This window comes from Patella vulgata, chromosome 3, assembly GCF_932274485.2.
Source record: "Patella vulgata chromosome 3, xgPatVulg1.2, whole genome shotgun sequence".
Lineage (NCBI taxonomy): Eukaryota > Metazoa > Mollusca > Gastropoda > Patellidae > Patella > Patella vulgata.
In genome coordinates, this window is record NC_065881.2 from 69,083,881 (window position 1) to 69,103,646 (window position 19,766).

General features: G+C 37.9%; 1 protein-coding gene across 1 annotated transcript in view; it reads right to left on the minus strand.

Annotated features, from left to right (window-relative positions):
* Window positions 1–8,716, minus strand: part of LOC126816384 (serine/threonine-protein phosphatase 2A 55 kDa regulatory subunit B alpha isoform) — a 33,808-nt gene extending 25,092 nt beyond the window's left edge. Inside the window, exon 1 of the mRNA XM_050542849.2 lies at window positions 8,506–8,716. The gene's annotated coding sequence lies outside the window, so the exon portion shown is untranslated. The remainder of the gene's footprint in view (window positions 1–8,505) is intronic.
* Between the last annotated feature and the right edge of the window lie 11,050 nt (window positions 8,717–19,766).

Here is a 19,766-nt window from a genome sequence, read left to right on the forward strand (position 1 = left end):
ATTATGTTCAACACTGTTATACTGTATAGAAATAATTGATGTTATATCATGTTTAAACACTTGTATGTTTCATGCGTAATAAATTTTTCGCGTCAATATTGCTGAATGTTCAGAATACCATGAGCAAGTTTAGCATGGTATTTATTTCGTCATAATAAGTTTTACACACTTTGTGTGCATGTATAATCGTGACCACGAAGAATGGGATTGTATTTCGATATCTTAAAATAGTTTGAACGGCGACATAAATCTTATTATTTTTTTGTATATATAAATCATACCGTCTATTAAACTTTGTGAATAACAATCCTATTTCTTTCAGAACTAAACTTGAACTCTAGCTCACTTTATCTTATCTCATAACTCGTCAAGTAGGACATAAATACATGTATCTAATAGCAACAACACTATGCAGGTATCTCATACAATCTTTGTCGTTTTCCGGATACTTCTGTTGGGTTTAGATTTCGTAAAACCCGAAGTTGGCCGAGAACGTTCCACGTGATTTTAGAGCCTGGTTCCCCCTCGTCAGTAGTTCCTGGCAAAGAAAAGTCGTCTAGTATGACGGGGGATTTGAGTCAAAAGTCAGTGCTATGTTGTTAGTGCTATTACATGTCCAATGTTGCAAATGTGTAATGTAATGTGTAAATTGGACTAAGTCAAAAGTAAAAATAAAAAATCCTGTAATACTGACAAATACATCGTGTAAAATGACATCTACTTTTTGTCATTAAACATTTCACAACAAGCCGAAGTCCATCTACCCAGAACTTTAAACACTGAACTCTAACATCTTCTCATTTGACACTCGCCCTATGTATTGTACACTTCGACATATGTCTTGTGTATCGTAACACAGAACAAGTAATGAAATTAGCCAGAATGCAAATTAGTTCACACGGTACCTATTTTTAACCACGCAAGATCTAAGCTGTATGACTGTCTCTTTTTGGTGCTGTCATCTTTTGCATTCTAATGCTATCCTGTTTATAAATTATATAATACCCATCCATGAGCCATTGTTCATTCTTATATACTATTCAAAAAAAGTAGGGGATATTTGATTTTTAAGTGTTATTAAAGTCACCTAATGAAACTGACGAAGAAACAAATGACAAAATGAAATGAAGTTCACATTCATCGATTTATTCCAAATGATCGTTAGACTAAGTAAGGCACAGACTGACCATTATAAGGGTAAAATGATACCCGGGTCAAACAGCAAAGTTACCACAGCATCACAACCAAGTCAGTAACGGGTAAATCCTCCTCTGTTTGCCAAACAAGCATTGATCCGACGTGGCATACTCCTAATGAGACGTCTAAGGTCATTTTGGTCCAGATTGTCCCATTCCTGTTGCAACGCAGCGGCAAGTTCTTGGACATTGGCAGGACGTTGTTGACGTTGACGTAACCTCTGTCCAAGCATGTCCCAGACATGCTCGATGGGGGAGAGGTCGGGACTCAGTGCTGGCCAAGGTAATGTGGTGATGTTCTGTTGTTGGAGGTAACCTGTAACGATCCTGGCCCTGTGACATCTTGCGTTGTCATCCTGGAAGATGAAACGGCGGCCATGACGTCGTGCGAACGGCACAACATGGACTGCCAAGATGTTGTCCCGGTAGTACTGGCCTGTAACACGCCCTGCAACAACATGTAAAGCCGTTCTTCCAGCAACAGTGATGCCTCCCCACACCATAACAGAACCACCCCCAAATCGATCATGTCTGATGACGTTAACGTCTTGGAAGCGCTCGTTTCGACGACGCCACACCCTCCTACGTCTGTCCAAAAAATCAACAGTGAACCTTGACTCATCTGAAAACATCACATTGCTCCAGCGTCGATTATCCCAGTGTTGACGATCCCTACACCAACGACGTCTTGCCTGAATGTGATGATCTCTCAAACAAGGGATCACGCGAGGACGTCGGGCGCGAAGGTGACCCCTATGCAGTCGATTCCGAATCGTCTGGCCACTCACTCTCACACCAGTGTCTGTTTGAAGACGAGCGCTGATCTGATTTGCTGTGATGACACGATTTCTCAAGGCCAAGGTACGGATAAATCGATCCTGGGCTTGAGTTGTCGCCCTTGGTCGACCTGAGCGTGGTCTGTCCTGTACAGATTGTGTATCACGGTATCTGGACCATAGCCTGCTTATGACAGACTGAGAAACATTCATCGTCCGCGCCACAACCGCCTGTGTTGTGCCGATCTGTAGCATGCCAAGGGCACGTAACCTTTCATTTTGGGTAAGCCGACGCATATCAAAATTTGTTTTCTGGTCACTAAAACAATTAAACTGATGTTTCCACCCTGGAATTCAATGCCACAATGACTGTAACATTCAAAGTCAGAGTCGTGCAAATCTTGGGTTGGACCCCCATGATGATCCCAAGCATCACCTGCATTCCATGCGGTAGCTATTGGTGCGTTTGGGCGTCACATGTAACTGGAAATGTTTCTTCTGTTAGGTTCCATAGTGACTTTTTTCGTAGTCATTTGCATATTTTAGTATTATGCCCCCAAAATCAAATATCCCCTACTTTTTTTGAATAGTATATTTTGTATTATGTATACTTCTCATGAAGGGCAGGATGGTTGTTGTGGCAACTTTCTATGTCCATGTCTTCGTAGGAAAGTCTATGAATTCTACGAACAATCTCTTGTGTTATATGTGGAAGCCGAGATATTTTACTTTTCTTTCTTTATGTAGAAAAAAATAAAAAAAAGCCGAGATATTTTACTTTTCTTTCTTTATGTAGAAAAAAATCATGAAATCAACACCCGGTTGCACGTCTCATGCCGGTGGAAATTCCCTGCTTGAAAATTATGTTTTCTTCACGCGAGATGTCACGTGATTAAAAATAGGTACCGTCTGAACTTATTTGCATACTGGCTAATTTCATGTCGTGAGTTCTGTATTACGATGTAAAAGTGAAATGTTGAACGGCACAATACATAGTGCGCGTGTCATTTGAGATGTGAGAGTTCCAGTATTTAAAGATCTGGGTAGATGGAGTTAAGCGTGTTGTGGAAATTGTGAAATGTCTAATGTGAAATGTTTAATGACAAAACGTAGATGTCAATTTACACGATGTATTTGTCAGTATTACAATATTTTGTTAAATTTAACGTCCTCCAATTTACAAATTACATTCAACATTTGCAACATTGTAGATGTAAAAGCACTAACAACATAGCACTGACTTTTGACTCAAATCCCCCGTCATAGTCTATTGGTTCAGATGGGTAACAAAAACGAGGTCGAACCCTGTATTCATTGGCGTGCACGTTGTAATAGGACCCGACAGTCGGAATTCGCCCCATAGCACATACACGATGTAGGTTCATCTTCGTTAACCCGACTAGTGCAGACAGGAAGGACGTTCAATCCCCCATTCATTTTCATTTTTCAATAATTAAAACCTCTTTAACCACCGTGACAGAAATATAGGCCACCCAATCATTCCATGTACGGTTGGCAGAATTGAACAATTAAGGTTATACCACGAGCGGCAAACCAAATTTACAAAAGAGATTATATCATTACAAATTGGGCTTACCGAATCTGGGCTTGAGAAGATAAACGTTACACAGTAAACAGTGAACACGCTTGGAGAAGCTTAGCTCAGTAGCTACTCATGAATATCACATTTTATGTATTACCAGTCATGCAGCGGAAGTAGCATAACTCCGAAACCGAAAGCTGTAGGATTATGTTACTCCCCGGTTCGAGCTACCCCATACGGCTAAATCTATTTGTTAAGGCCATCTCAATTTTTGTCAAGGTCGTAAATAAGGTTAGGGCACGTGATTGTTGGTGAGATTATAGGTTAGGGTTAGGGTAAGATTGCGGCTAGGTCCAGGGTTATGGTTAGGGTTGGGATTAGCGCTAGCCCTGTTTACATCTCGTGGCCTAGCTGACCTTATCATTTATCAATAACCACCCTTATACACCAACGACGGTAACAACTAACATAATATTTCAGTATATATATTATATAATATATGGTTAGAAAAATGGAGAGATTATCTACTTAAACATACATTATGCAAAAGCTAAATCTGCTTATTGCAGGTCTTTCTTTAGGCCTGAAATGTTTTCTAAATTATTAATTAGGCATTCATTAACTAATCCAGGCCATAATCAACTCTCGATGGCATCGGATTTCTCCGATATTAAATAGATTAGAACAGTTCAGCCATATTTTGATTTAAGCTAAAAATGGAGGGCCGAGACTTAGCTTCGAACAACCAATACGGTGGTTGAAATTATTGCACACGTCTTGTCAAATCTTCAAATCTTCGCTCGCAATAGAGTAATTTGAATGAAATTTTCAAATTATTCATTTTTGAACAATTATAGCAAGAAAACCGAGGTCCCGGGTACGCCTTGACGTGCACATGAAATAACCCTCATAACACACTGCATTATCCCGGTTGGAGCAGACAAGTAGGACGTTAAACCCTATTTATTCACATATTAGTTTGCCGTTTGGGAAATAAACTATAAATTGTACATTGTAAGATGATTAATTAGTAAACATCTACGGCATACAGTTTATTTTAGAAACATTATAACTGACCTGACTTTAAAAAAAATAGGTGTAGAAATATATCAATAACAAAAACATTATGTTTCTATTTAAAGAAACACTGTGTGATACATATATTTAAAGAGACAGGGGGAGGGGGGTTGGATGGCCGAATGGTTAGCACGTGCGCGCTGTATCATAAAGCCTATCATTGAGTCAACTGGCGTGATTTCGAATCCCCAGTTGTACGTGACAAGGAGAAGGGTCGCCTGTCAAACCTCGTTTTGTCGAGTGGACGTTAAACCCCATTTCTCTCTCTCTCTCTCTTAAAGAGACATTGTGTTATACAGATATTTAAAGATACATCGTGTGGTATGGATATTTTTTTTATAGATACATTGTGTGATTCTGATATTATTACTGCTTAATTCTTATGTATTTAATCAAAATCTATCTCACACTATTGCTTGTTTCTTTAAAATAGAGTAAACTTAAAAATATTGTGTTTTTATTTTTAGATAATCACGGAAACCTTTAAAGCTTTTATTCATCAGAACATGAAACCCGTCGTTAAAGGTATTGTATAGGAAACTAAAGACGTACTATTTTCAGTCAACATATCCAGAAATATATTATTAAACTAAATCTGATACTGTAAGCCCAATGAGTGTTACCTAAATTAACCAACATCGTAAGTGTATATTATACTCAGATTACTTGAGATATAAACCTTAATACAAATACCGTCTTTCATTAGCCCTGTTCGTGCAGGAAAGTAAGACGACACTATCTTACTTCATTAATACAACTGTTCTATTATATATATTTACGCTAAAATACGATAATTACAAAACGCATCAACAATTTTTAGATCAAATAGATATGACTCTCAATATATATGCAACATGATCCGAATGTCACTGCTCTTTTAGAAATTGAGTGTTCGTTCCGGAACATGTGACCACACTTGCCACTGTACTTATATGAACGGTTCCGAGTGTCTTCCTGTGGTTCGCGTCCCAAGGAGCTTAGAAATGAAATAAAATGAAATGGGGTTTAACGTCCTACTCCTATACTGGGCTAATGAAGACGGGCATACGCCATACAATGTGCTATGAGAGAAATTTTGCCAGGGCAGCGGCACTATCGCCTACTCTTATATCGAATTCCAACTGCCAAGGGATCTTTTACGTGCATTCCAATGTATACACGGGACCTTGGTTTTCTGTCTCATTCGAAGAACTAGACGGCTGTCCTTGTCAGGCCCTCCGTTCTGCACCACTGACAAGGGGGAACCACGCCGGAAAATCTGGATGAAATTTCTCGGCCAATGCAGGGATCGAACACCCGACCTCCAGGCTAGCGAGCCAGCGTCTTAACCACCTAGCCACCGTGGCTCCCCACCCTGGAGCTTTGAAAGTTGGTAGTAGAGTTGATACGTTTCCAATGTTATTTCAAAATAACATTTCCATATGATGATCACAAAATGAAAAAGTGAAATATGGTTCAGGATTTTACTATAATTTAAATCGAATGAATTTGATTTTATTTCCATCTGCCAAATCAGATCTCGTATAATTAAATATATATGTTATCTTTACAATAATCATGGTTAATCTATATACACCAGCTCACATAACCCTCTTAATAATTGTATTAATAAGCTATATTATAGGTTATGGATTACTTATGGTATTTTGTAATTATGATAATAGACCTAGCCCAGATATCTATTCTTTAATTTGTTTATTTGATTTAGTAACGGTGTGTTTTCTTAAGCCTAGGTACTCGGCCTGGTTTTGTTTAGAGCTTAAACCGTTCAACTTTCAAGGGTAATAACAAGCTGAATAACGAAGCACCCATGTTCATATATAGAATCTGCTGTATTAATTAAGTATTGAGTGTAAGTAAAAAACAAAGAGTAAATTTCAACGACAGCGCTATAGAACAATAGTGGGGTCACGGTGGCTCAGAGAGTTCACCGTGTTTTACCTGCGTTGTTTGCCCTTATCAGAGGCGCAGAGTGGAGGGCCTGGCGTCTAGTCTTCGTAAAAACGAGGGTTCCGTGTAAAGGTTGGCGTGTTAATAAAATAATCCCTGTCTGGACAAACTTTTCCCTTCCATTCTCGTGTGCATTAGCCCGGTTGGTACCGTTCCTGAAGCAAGGACCGCGAGTTTTACAACATCTAGACGTTGCTACTGCTAGACTGGTTTGCAATTCCCGAACATATAGCTACGTTATCTCCCTTTAACGCAGACACGTGAACGATAGGGTTCAATCCGAGGTTGTGACACAAACACACTCAAATCAAAGATGGCAACCTTCACCGAAACCTTGATATTGAACGAACCTCGAAATTTGCAACTCGATTATCACAGGTAGACATTTTGGCTGGAAAGTGCGAGACTTGGTATTCGCGATGATCGAGGTCCCCCAGCTGGGTCAGAAGCCAATCGAAATTAGTGCCGAAATAGGGTCATTTCGGGACTAACACATGGTTCAATTTTATTCCTATAATTCACTTGCGCGTAGGGGACTAGCAGTGGGAGGAAACCGGAGGACCCGGAGAAATCCCACGAGGTTGGTCAGGCGACCCTACTCCTTGTCACGTAAAACCGGGGATTCGAAACCACGCCAGTTGACCCAATGACAGACCTTATGATACAGCACGCACGTGCTAACCATTCGGCCATCCAACCCCCGAGAGAGAGAGAGAGAGAGAGAGAGAGAGAGAGAGACTAGGTCATTTCGGGACTAACATATGGTTCAATTTTATTTCAATAATTCGCTTGCGCGTAGTAGTGGGATTTGCCGATATTTCCGAGATATATATATATATATATATATATATATATATATATATATCGAGGAATGCCGATCGATCTTTTATGACCCTTTCCGAAACATTGATTAAAGATTTTGCGCATTCTATCTGACATATAATAATTAATGATATTAAAATATAAGTATTAATAGATTTCATACTAACAGTGACCCAATAGATTCTTCTATATTCCTATATTAAACATCATTCAGCTAAGTGTTAGAAGAAAAGACTTTTCATTTTCAGCATATCAGAAGAAAAGATATCGTCATAATACAATTTACCGTATCTTATACAATTACTTTATGTACATACATAGGTTTTTTATTTCGCATTCGCCACATTACAAAGTCTGCACGCGGTGCACTGTTCATTGTAAATTTTAACACAATGATAAATATAACAATTGTGGGTGGATGACAAATTACGCAGATATATTTAGCTATAAAGTCGTTTAGATATTTTAAAATTAGACTTTCGGGTATCGTCATAACTCTTTGAACAGTGTCAGTACGATCGTACTAAGGACCAGGGCCCTGTTTCACGAAATTTTAACTAAGATAAAATCCAAATTTTAGTAATTTGATTTGGTAATATTAGATTGATTATAGTGCTTAGCCAATCAAAATTGAAGTATCTACTAAAACAGGGCCCTGGATGCCAATTTTCATGTCAATCGGTCTTGAATCGAGGGAGCCTTAGGCTTTTTAGAAGATCGTCACCCCAAGAATAAGAACAAGTTGGACAAGATGAGTAGCGGTTAACGACCAGTTCCTGGTCCAAAAATATGCTATACAAGATGTATCACTAATCAACCTGCCTTCAATTTAAAATATGAGTCTCAACTGATCTCTCGACTGTTATAAAAACCATTGTAAAATATTGATTAAAATGACTTTAAACTCTTCACATACAATATGTATACTAGTAACAATAGATTGTGAGTCGACAGACTTGTCATAGTCTTGTTCATTAACTGCAAATATACACTCGTCTTAAATTTTAATCGATTGCTTACTGCTTTACATGTAGAACCCAATATTATAATACTGAATCGACTGATGACAATAAAGTCCTCGCCTATTACACTAATTGTATAAGCGAAAGATATATATTGTGACCAAGTTAAACTTGCCTACCTGCTTCAAAATCCTTGACACGAATCTCTGCAGTGCACGTCCAAGCGGCTATAAATCCCACAGTAAGTTCAACCTTCAAAACTGGCCCTTGAAACAAATTTGCTGCGTGTCATAAGGTCTGTACTTATTAAATGAAGCCTTACTTACAATGACAGACCTTGACTTGACACGTGACCCTATCAACAAAAACAGTATGAATTCGTGGACAGATTATCATTGCATTAAAGGGACCCTCTCCTCCAGCTAGTCATAACAAAACTTAAATAAGGTAAACAGAATGGCATGTTAGATTATGTTGTGACTTTGTGTTGTTGTTTAGTTGAGATAACGATAGCCAGTTTGTGAAAGGCTGTCATATGTTTATCGACACACATACGTTGCGCTTAAAGTAGCTAAGTCTCTAACTCAATATCATCCAAAATCTTCAACATTGAAAACACGATTTATTTGTCAAATTAAATCAACATTCATGTCGTGATCTTACCGGGAAAAGATGGGCTTTTGATATCCAATATTTAAGACAAAATAAACATTTTAACATTGGTACACGAATCGTGTACCATAATGCGCTTCAGCCCCAGTTGTATCAAGAGACTCGATGGACGAGGCTAGACACATTGGAATAACCAGACGCTAGAAATATGCACTCGCTTGAGACTGTAGGCTTATTTCGCCGAACATAACTGATTTGAAATTGGAGTAAAAACGGAAACCATCGAATGTAAATCAGTTTATATACATTCATATTACAGTATTATATGCGTTGCGACCCACTTTTGTCAATTTCTAGGTCCCAAATGTTAGCGATTTAGCTCCTTTAAGCAATGTCTGAAATAAAATGAGATGGGGTTAACAAAATCTGCTTTTCTTTTCTACAACCGGGATATTAAAGACGGGTACAACACATGCGGTGTGCTATGAGGATATGAGGATAATATCTGCTCGAACAACTGCGTTTCCCCCAACTCTTCATCGAATTCCAACTGTCAAGGGATCTTTTACGTGCACAACAGTGGACATACCATCTAAAATACTAGACCCACGTTCCTTGTCAATACCATTGTCACTGTGCCACCGTGGCTCCATGGACGAATGACCATCTTTAATATATCACATTTCATTGAACAGGAAGAGGTTTTTTTTGTTGCTCAAATGATTCATTTGGACTGACCAACAACCAAAGCTCGATTAAGTGACCGTTTTCCCCCCACAACTATACCCTATTCGAAAATATTTATCCGTCTTGACTTTCAAACCACCTTTATTAATTTTGTTAAGTGGACCGTAGCTTTAAAACTGTAACGAGTGTTAATTTCTCAGCGTATAAAGGTCAATAAAGCAGTCATCTAAACATGCCATATGTTACCCATATATATAATTGTTTATATAGAAAAGCGGTGACTATAAATCATGTGTTCACAGTAAGTAATATAACAATAAAACTAACTTTAAACTACTTATATCTGTATACAAACACGACACTGTCATACTCAGGTATGTCGAGCTGAATCTTTGGATTTAAGGGTAAATAAACATAGGCTGCTTTTCAGAAACGCAGGAAAATTAGGGGGTAAAATTTCGGTAACCCACATTGTCATTATACTTTAAATTGTTTCGCTAACTTGGAGGTCCCGTGTTCGATTCCAGTATTAAAGGAGAAAGATGATCGGGGGGGGGGGGGGGGCTGGTACGGTATAGTCTTTGGGATTGGGCAAAAAAGCGAGGTCCCTTGTACATATTGGCATGTTCGTAAAAGAACCTTCGCCAGTTGGAATTGAAATAAATGTAGGCCGTAGTGTCGCTGTCTGGGCCTAATTTCCCTCATAGAGCATAGCCACTGTATATGCCCTTCTTCATTAGCCAAGCCGTTGCAGAACAATATGACGATAATCTCCCATTGATTTCATTTCTATACCTTTAAATTGTTATGTAATTATAAATAGCATATTGTACATTAACGTACAGTGGATCGAGGTAGAAAGGGAATTTTATTTCTTACAATTACCTTCAGTAAAATCATTTAAATACGGGGGACCACGGTGGTTCAGTGAGTAAGACACTGGCTCACTAAACAAGATGTTCGGGGTTCGATCCAGGTATTGGCCGACAAATAAAATATACCCGAGGTCTTCTAGCGTGATTTGTTAGTGGTGTAGGACGGAGGGCCTGGCAACGGCATCTAGTCATTCGGATTGGACATGAAACCAAAATCCGATGTACACATTGACGTGCACGTAAAAGAACCCTTGGCAATTGGAATTCAAATTAAGAGTAGACTATAGCATAGCAAACTGTATGGCGTATGTCCGCTTTTATTAGACCATCACAACAACTAGACATCCAGGCCATTTGCGATTTTGCCGACGCACACTTTCGCGGACTAGGGAGCAAATCCACCGAGAAAATGTTTCATTTTTCAGCCCATTTTGGTCTAAAAATTGCTTAAATTTTGTTTCCTATTGACAACTCATATTTTGCGAACTCTCCCAAGGCACCAAATATTTATCATTTGCTATTTTGAAACCTTTTTCCATTTAAATTCGGGGTCTATAAAGGGCGAAGCCATCCAGAAAACTTTGCTTTAAAATTGTACTGCAGACTTATTTCATCACAAATAATGGCTGGGGCGCTGGCACTGCTCATTAGGGCTTTCCTTGCTCATCTAAATAGGTTACTATTACATGTATATGAATTATACAAGTCTTATAAAGAACAGTTGGATCAGTTTTCAACACTGCATCGATATGTAATGCTAGGTTCCCACTATTACGATTCACGCTACGAGTGGAATCGTGGTTTTAATCATAGTTTTAATCGTGGTGATCCAATCAGCTCTTATTATATATTGAGGTCAGTCGTAGCAATCGTGTTGATCGTATCGAAACGTATCCGAACTTATCTGCACGTACCAGATCGTGTACCAGTGGGGGCAATCCTATCGTAACGCATCGCACGACAGTGGGAAGCTAGCATTAAATATATATCTTAACTTTCAACATAAGTAATGCAATTAATGTCATCTGTCAATCCTCGTACATTGTAAAGGCGGATCCATAAAATAAATGAAATTAAATAGTTTTTAACAGCTTATTTTTCTAAATAACCGACTTACGTCTTCTCTTTGTCGAAGTGTTCTTTCACGAACAGACAGGTTTCCGCCCAACTCTAGCTTATAGACGCTGTGATAGTGGGGGCCCTCTTTCCTTCTGTTTAACTGACAGAAACTACGCTACAAACGCTACAAACAACTGTTAAATATTTTACGATCTTGCTTAGGAGGATGTATGGACATATCTATCTAACCATTGCTAAATTGTCCAACACTTTTTTTTTTTAAAAAAAACAAATCATACGCTCGGTATTCCTCCATTCCCCGAATCGGATGACTTTATGTCTATCGAAATTGCGAGCCTTAGTGTCTCAGTACACAGAGAAATTAAATTAAATTAAATTTGAATATTTCGCTTACCTAATATATAAAAAAAATCCTTATTACCATGTAAATTTGGTGGTTTTTGTGTTAACATTTGTCTGTTTATATTGTCTGTGTCTATTGAAGCTTCACGTGCAATGATATTCTACAACATTTCAACATCCTCATTAGTATGAATAATACAATAATATGGATGTAGACAACATGAATACATCAAATGCATGTATATAATATTGTAACATGTTACCGGTAGATAACAGACAGAACAGTTCCTGTATCATATCAAATCAGCAATTATATCTCTATTCACAGTAAATATGTGGTAGGTTTTTTACCCACACTAGTTCATATGCAGTGGCAACGTATAATTACAATTATGTAAGAAATATATTTTAAAAAACAGTTTAAAGAGCCCTTCCCGCCTATAAACTGAATTTATAGTTCAGAAGTTTGCTTCAAATTCTTCTGAAAACATTTTAATTGCAAGAAAACTACCCCACGATGCATAAATCTATTTTAAGAAGCCTTGTTTGTCTCGTGACTTGACTAAGGTAGAATCCATTTCCACCTTGTATTTGTCGTTAGTCGCTGTCAGTTGACAACAAATATACAGTTGCTGTGAATTGACAATAAATATCCTAGCCTAAGTAAATTCTTGGTTTATCTTCGGCCGACCCCTATGCCGTTTAATCGCTGTCTGCGTTCTCAAAACCTTTAGTCATTCATTAGATGAGACAGACTGTCAATTAGGGACATGTGGGCGTTTCTCAAGGAATCCAGTGCCCCTTCTTCTCATATGCCATACTTTTATTGGAATTAACTACATACCTTATTAATACTGTTGTGGGAACGTATCTTTAACTAATATTTTATAACTGTCCAATTATACAGGCGTAATTAAACGTACATAAAAAATGCTTAAACACTGCAAAAGTTATTGCCAGAAAAATAATTAAGGAATTCGTCGAAAATATTAAACTCTACAACTATAATAATATGTCTGAATCACGACCCTTTCAATATTATCTGAATAAGGGAAATAAAACTAAAACCGTGGGAACACAGAATTATTACTCTCATTAAGGATAGCAAGAAGACATGGATATTTCGTTGAAGGCACGGGGATGATCAATCTCTGTGTTATTCGTAATGGGAAATGCTAATTGTCCCTGAGCACACCATTTTAATACCCATCGACGTACAGAGCATGTACACGAACATCGATAATACCATAGGAGTTGAAGCAGTTAGGAAAGCATTTCTCAGGAGCCCGCAAGCAGCCAGACCGGACGAAGAAATCCTCAGATTACTCGACATTCCTCAGAGGAGGAATGACTTCGCCTTCAACGACACCTCCAGTCTTCGGGAACTGCGGTGGGAAAACGATTTGCCCCGAGTTATGCAAATCTTTTCATGGCGGAGTGGGAAAAAGAAGATTTGCCACTCTGCCCATTAAAACCAGATTTCTACGGACGTTTTTAGATGACGTTTTCGTAGTCTGGATGTACACACGAGACGAATTCTGGACGTTTTTCAATATTCTGAACAATCATCATCCATCTGTCAAATTAACCGTAAATGTAAGTCATAAAAGCATAGATTTCATTGACACTACCGTTTTTATAAGTAGCAACACCAAAGACACAGTCCAATTGGAAACTAAAGTATTTTTTTAAAAGAAACCGACACACATCAATTATTGTTCAAAAGCTCCTTTCACCCAAAACATACGTTCTCTGGCATCATAAAATCCCAGATTCTCCGTTTTAAAAGGATATGTACTCAGAAGACCGACTTTGAGTCCGTATGTACGCTGGTATCTAGGAAACTAAGAGAAAGGGGATACCCCAAACTCTATCTCCGACGTATAAAAACAACACTGAACTTGCCGCCAAAAAACAAATAATATGCAATCAGCAGTTAAAATCAAAACTTGTGGCCATCCAAGATGTCAAACATGCAAAATCATAAACATATCCGACCATTTCCATAACAAGACATCTGGCACACAATTCCCAATAATAGACCAACTTTCATGCAGTAGTTCAAACATAATTTATCTAATTTCATGTAGACAAAGGACAAACAATAAGTAGGGGAGACCCAAAATGCACTTCGGGAAAGAACTAACGGTCACCGGTCAGACATAGTCACCAAAAAAGACATACAGGTCTCAATTCACTTCAACCAACCATATGACATTTCTGACCTCATGGTCTCACTAAGAGCGACTTTGAAACTACATAAGAAATTAAAACGTTTAGGCTAAAAAGACAAAAATTCTGGATTGATAAATTGAAAACAACAGTCGCCTAGGTTTGAATATTCATACGGCTAGCGCAATAGCCCCTTTTGTAGTCCCATTTCGTGCATCCAAAATCATCAGAAAACACTATACTGATCTGCATGAAAATCACCCGAAAATCTTTACACAGAAACTTATAATTGCATATTCTAAAAATAAAAATCTGAACGACATCCTGGTGCACACTAAATTAAACTAAATAAACCAGTCCTCACCCTAACCCAAAGCAAACAATATATCAAACCCTAGCCCTAACCCTTAGTAAATAAAATCAACTAGTTATAAGAATCCCTAGCCCTAACCCCGGGATAGTAGAAAAAACTCATTTTTAGAAAATTCAATCCTTAGTAGGGAACACACTAATGTGGCTCTAACCCGAGAGCCTCAAATTTATTCTTTTTTCTTCAGAAACCAAAATACCAGAATACCACACGCGACACCGAAGGAAGACCATCAGCGCCACCAACAGCAAAAAACCCCCAGCGAAATCAACTTTGTATATAAATCTAATGTATTGCATGTATTTCTTTGTTTTTATAAAACTAGGAAATATCACCAACCAAATTTTTACCATCCTAGGTCAGTGCTTATGTGGAGACTTAACCTCTCCCCCAAGTTCTTAAACCTAACCCTTTATAGAAGATTGAACTTGGATCCAATTTACATTTTACCCCTCTAAAAAAGGGTTAGGTTTAAGAAATTGAGAGAGGTTATGTCTCCCCATAAACCTGATGAAAATTTAGTTCGTGATATTTCCTAGTTTTATAAAATATTAGTTACAAACTAGATGTATAGCAAATAGTTTTAGGCATGGAGATTGGGGCATCTTCTCAACCTCGTAGGTTTACTCCAGGTACTCCGGTTTCCAACCACAGGAAAGACCACTGCACGTGCTCTAAGATAATAAATATGAAAATAAGACAACTTGTCTGCGATATCACCTTCAGTGGAAGCGCACGTTAACACTATGAAAAAGAAGAAGATGAAACGGTTAAATAAAAACAAATCTTGTCTGGATCGTTTAAGCTTCCTTTATTGGAAATTTGATTAAAAAGATGAATTTTTAGTCAAAGAGAGATTCAATCAGACAGCAAGGACAATCAAATTCCTAAAATACAAATATTAGGCCATTTTAGTTCGGTTCCCATGGAAATATTACTAGAGCGTTAATGTTCCTGAACCAATGTTTCCGGAATCCATCGTAAATCTGCAGTAACAGCTCTAGGCAGTTCTAATAATACTTGGGGAATCACCTGAAAGGACATTTATTGCCGGACGGGTATAAAAAATCAAGTCAAGGAGAGAGCGTTATCCTATAAGGCAAGAAGGATAATCTTCATATAATAATAGCCTTCAGCTCCACTTATTTACTGATTATGTGTCACATGCTTCTGGTAGTCTACCTCTCATTGGTTTTTTTTTATTAAACCCGTGTACAATGTCTTTGAAATTTGTTTAAGCCACCACGCAATGGCTTGAAGATATGGTATGTGTGTGTGGGTGGGTGCATTCACAATCTGAGACAAAATGTTTGTATTCGTTGCTGTAGGGATAGATTTGAAGGGTCTATACTGTCTACATTCCTAGAATATTGAAATCGTCCACACAAAGATGCATGCAAAGACAGTCCAATACGTTGAAACATGTATTGGCAATATGTATAAACCAAAGAAAATAATTCGTACGACCATGGCGTGGTACCTGTATGTAGTACTGTATGTACCTGAAACGAGCATGAAATCATCGCTGTCATCTTGTAGTTGTGACGTCAATCGATGGGCAATTGACCACAGGATAACCAGTCCCCAAGAAGACAACCAACCAATGGGGTAAGGGGGGGGGGGTAGCCTAGTGGTCTAGAGTGTTGCACTTCGACCTCTACCTGGCCGGTGATCCCTGGCTTGCGGTTGTAGTTTCGATTCCTGGCGTTAGCGTATGTGGCCTGGAGACAGGGGCGTCTTCTTACGTCTTAACCTCGTGGGTTTACTCCGGATACTCCGGTTTCCTCCCACAGGAAAGACCCCTGCGCGGACGGTGGAAGCGGACGTTAAAACACTAATAACAACAACATAGGCATTGGATGCGTAACTATTGACTACAAACATACCGTTATTACCTTGATTTCTATATCGCAGATTTTACGGATTAATTATCTAAGTACATGTACGTAGAGAAAATCCACGCCGCTTGACTCAATGGAAAATTTTCTATGATCAAACGCACACGTGTTAACCATTCTTAGTATTGTGGTCCGTTTACTATGTTTTTCTAACAAGATACGAATAAGAAAGTTTCATAAAATAGGTTGAAATAAAACTGACCTTAATATATCAACAAATAATACAACTTCGATAAGATCCTTCTACAAGTACGTCTTAGTGCTTGCTAAACAAACATGTTGTGTTCACAGATCCGATACAGACTGTTGATTAAACTGTACTTATTAAAAATTAAATATCTTGAACAGATGGGATTATATTGATTATTAATCTGCTGATCACACATCACAATTAATCCTTATGCTACATTAATAAACTCGTGAACATATTATATATAATGGATCTAAGATGTACTTAACTTTCTCCTTGGAAGCAGGAGCAACGAGTTTTACAACATCCAGCCGTTGCTAGATTAGTCTGAGATTCCCAAACTTTTAGATACGTTATTTCCCTTTACCACAGACTCGTGATACAAACATATAAAGGAACAGACTCATTTACAGCCGTTGAAAGCTTCTTTTGTTTGTTGAAAAACTCACGGAAAGAAAAAAAAACAACACAATCTTACTAGCATAACGGAAGAATAAAAAAGTAAATTAGAAAGGTTTAGACTAGTTGTGAAGTGGGTCATAGCATAATCATAGCCGAAAAGCGGAAAAGTTGCAGCAACCACCTTGATAAGAAACGCAGCTTGAACTTTGCAACTCGATTATCACAGCTAGACATTTCAGTTGGAAAGCATGAGACTTGGTATTCGCGATGATATTTTCTATCGAGCAGTCTGAGTGATCGGGTACTGGGTCAATGACCAATCGAAATTAGTGACGAAAAATATAAAGTACTACGCGAAGGCCTTGATAAGATGTAGGATCAAGCTTTCTATTGAAAATGTGGTCGACAACCACAACATTATATATTCCATATGTTTTCAGACTAAAAATCAACCCACTTCTGCGCCCAATATTTTTGATCCTACCGACATTGTAAGTCGACCCACTCCAGCAACAAATGAAGATCTAATGGGAAGTCACCTTGACCACACATGACCTGGAGACGTTAAGATATAAAAGCCCATTTGGAATAGTCCCGGGACTGTCGCCAATAATCCAGAGTGTCTAATTTCATAAAAAAAAAAACCCCAACCAAATTCAATCTGATATACAGGTTCGACAGAATAAACAGAAACCAGCCTGAATCGAAATTACAAAATGTCAGTAATATTTGCGGCTCAGAAGATAAATCAAAAGACCGATATCGTAGGACGGTGAACCTGTAACAGATACTGATGAGGTTATCCATGCAAGTGAAACGGGAAAAGAAAGGGGTAACACAATATTTTCCGGAATTAATATTATCTCAAATGTTAACTAACGAGAGATTCCATATGACCAATAAAATATTCGTATCATAATCTAGAAGATAAAAACAATAAGAATGTATTTATCTTAAAATGGCATTTAGTAACTAGTTAGGATAAAAGCAAAAACACATATTAATGTATTTAAGGCTATCGACGTTTCGAAGTGTATTCTCACAACGTCACCAAGCTAATACAGCAATACAATATATGGAGCAAATATGTATCTTGACACCAAGGGTATAAATGTGGCGGCTTTAAAATAGTATATTAAAATGTCCATAACTTTCCACATATTCTAATTAATGACAACTTCATAATTTCACACCACTTTCTATACATTCTAAACATTAGTTTATACTAATGACCACTTATATGATTTAATGACAAAAAATTGTTACCACTAAAAGGCCCAGGTTCATAAGTCAACGGTAGCAGCTTACCAGTGATACACAGCTCGTAGACATAACCATTTTCTGTCAGGTACTTACAAAGAATAGTTTCAGACTTAGATAAAGTCAAATTTAATTCTCTTCAACGGGTCTAGCCAAACACAGCCGGTGTATGCTGTCAAGGGAGGTAAGTAGTCTAGACTTGAATCTAATATTGGAAATAATTAGGACCACGGCGTGTTTGGTAAAACTGCATCCTACCGACTCTGTCTCTAGCTTTGTTTTTAATCTTATTTCTGGTCAGTTTAGCAACCAAGTGTCTGAATCTTTATGATATACAAATAGACAATACAGGTAAAATGATTCCAGCATTGATAAGGAGGTGGTGGTGGGTGTGGTGGTGAGGGGGGGGGGGTGGCCTAGTGGCCTAGAGTGTCGTTCGTGCTGTTAACTGTAGCTGAACGGTCACTGTCGTGGTTTCGATCCCTGGTGTGAGTGTATGTGGGTTTACTACGGGTACTCCGATTTCCTCCCACAGGAAAGACCCTGTACGTACTCTAAGATAATAAAAATGAAAACCAGACTTGTCTGCGGAAGCGGACGTTAAGCACTAATATGGAAGGACATTGTTGTCCCAAAATATTGGGCAGAGTACATCCCCCCCCCCAACACCAACACCATACAAATTGTTTTTCAATGTTAGTTTAAAATCAAACACGTTCGATTACGCCCAGAACACCCCGAAGGTTTTCAGTGAGCTTTATCAGGTTGTGGTGATGAACGTCTTATCTGATTCAGGTCGCAAACGAACTGTCCACGGGAAGAGAAGATGATAGAAAGAATAGAACGCTAGTTAACACCACGAGGTAAAAGGTGCACCTTTAACAGAATGCCAACAAACCAATAGTCTACAATCATTACTACTCTGTGCTTATTTTTTGTTCCATTGTTGAGGCACCCTAAGTTGCGCATGGTTCGAACACTACTAAGAAATATAGAAATAATGTACATAAAGTCTGATATACAAATTACGGCAGATAAAATAGATTTCATGAACAAACAAACACAGAATGTCGATATTTGCTTTGAGAATGTTGAACAAATGACATCCCCCTTTAATTTGCAATCCATGTGCTGCTCATAAATTTCGCTATTAACCTGTTCATACCCTCAACTGTGTAATATAAAAGTTAATTAACTTGATATATATATAACATGATAAATGTTTCATCTGCTATTCATATAAAACATAAATGATTTGTGTGTCCTCTTCTTACACATTAATTATGTTTAGCTTATTTATGATTTGACATATTCCAGAATAAAGATATAGATAAAACGACTAACTTATAATTTTGATGACCTCTATTAAGGCCAAATAGCTATCATATGATTTGATGTATAACAGAATGTAAAAATAAAAGACGTTGTTTTTTTTTTAACTGGACGAATATTAACTTATAAATATGAAACAAAATACGTATTTCTTCCTTAATTCTACCTGAGTATGGTCAATGATGTAGTTATATTGGAGCAGTGGAGCGAGGTAATATGG